This window comes from Aristolochia californica, unplaced genomic scaffold (genome assembly GCF_029961685.1).
Source record: "Aristolochia californica isolate CCGP_79_NKW_82.1479 unplaced genomic scaffold, dmAriCali1.0.hap1 SCAF_8, whole genome shotgun sequence".
Lineage (NCBI taxonomy): Eukaryota > Viridiplantae > Streptophyta > Magnoliopsida > Piperales > Aristolochiaceae > Aristolochia > Aristolochia californica.
The window spans coordinates 26,803,837-26,805,728 of record NW_027182279.1 but is presented as its reverse complement, the minus strand read 5'-3'; positions in this window follow the sequence as shown (position 1 = coordinate 26,805,728).

Genomic DNA, 1,892 nt, shown 5'->3' with positions numbered 1-1,892 from the left:
AAGTGGTAGGAAACATAAAAGCCATTACAGGGAGGGGAGGGGGATAACATAGATGTAATCATATGTTCCTCCGTCATGGACTTCCAACCACAAATAATTTTCATCTTTTTAATGGGGCTGAAGTTCCTCCGTCCTGGACTCTCAACCACAAATAATTTTCATTTTTTTTACGGGGATGAAGTTCCTCCGTCATGGACTTCCAACCGAAAATAATTTGCATTTTTCTGATGGGGATGAAGTTCCTCCGTCGTGGACTCCCAACCACAAATAATTTCATATTTTTGACGGGGATGAAGTTCCTCCGTCGTGGACTCCCAACCACAAACAATTTTGATCTTTTTGACGGGGTAAAATAAATGATGACATGAGGCCACCTCTTATTCAATAATAATGTCCCCAAATAGACTGCTGGAAGATGGGCTCAAGCACACGAGCTCAAGACAAGAAGTCTACATGTCAAAGGAGTGGCATATGTGTAAAATATGGTACTTTCCATAAAGATGGCATAGCAGTGTAAATATGTGTTCCTTTTATGTCTTTTATTTTATCAAGTTGTTGCCCTAAGGGCATTGTAAAACTATAAATAAAGGCATTGGCTAAGAGGTAGGGCATTGAAGCACTCTCCTCTCTTTCCACGAATTCGTCAAGCTCTCATTTTTCTTTTTGACGCAACCCTCTTCTCCCTTAATCCAAACTCTCTCCTTCCACGTTCTTCTTCTTCTCTTCTCCTTCTCTCTTCTTCTTCTTCTTCTTTCTTGTTGATCGAAAGTTCCTTTCATGAGATCCTAAATTCTACATGGTATCAGAGCAAGGAGTTTAGGATCTCTTCATGGAGTTATTATGAAATTTGTTCAAGAAGTTGTAAAAGGAGTTCAGTCGTGAAGAGATAAGTTCATGCTCTTCTTATTTAGGTTTTGTTTTGTTTCCTTTTCTTATTTACATACTCCTTTTTACTATTTTTCTTTACTTCTTGAATTTTGAGTCACATCAAGTCAAGATAAATCTTTATATGTTGTAAAGATTTATTTCTATGACTAAATTGATGTTATAATCTTGACTCCTTGTAAATCAATTACAAGAGTGATCAAGATCATTTGTTGTTTGCATCTTATTAAGATTGATGGGTGAAATTCAATTACCTTTATGTAATTTGGATCCATCTCATTTGAGGTAAAATTCCAGCACATGTTGCTGTATCTTCTCCTACTTAAGGTTGCTCATGGGTTTGTGTTATGTTGTTGGATGCCCATTATATGTTTGATGAAATTCCAGCATTCATTTACCCTTTGTAGTTCCATTTCTTTTTAATTTCAAAAATTGAATTTTTTTTTACATTGAAGTCTCCCATGAGCTGAAGATAAATCTCTTCCAAGTGTCTTGGTTTGTCGTTAAATCTTCTCTAAATTTTTGTCTATTGCTCATTTGTGTTGGAGTTTGGAATAAGGCCTAATCGGTTGCATCTAATTTCTTCTCTTTGTTCTTATGAATACAAGAGAAGTTGAGTGACGGCTGGATGTTATTATCACTTTCTAAAGGCACAAATTTGTTGATAATTTGGTGCTTGACCTTGTGAAAGAAATTGGTTCTTGTTCTCTTTTGTTGGTGATTGATTTGGTCTACGAGTTCTTCAAATTACAGTGAGTAATTGTTCTTTGAAGAAGGCCTTTTCCCTTGACCTCCATATTTTACTTGCCTCATCATGGAGATTGGATACAATAGTAATAAGAGTGATATGCTCTGTATTACTACAATTCCACTTAAAAGTCTCTCCAATTACATGACCTGGTCACAATCGGTTCGGAGGGTTCTTATTACTCGTGACCTCTTGAGCCACGTTGTTAACTTTCCTCCTCCGATTGATGAAGAAGATGCGTCCTACCACAAGTGGGTTA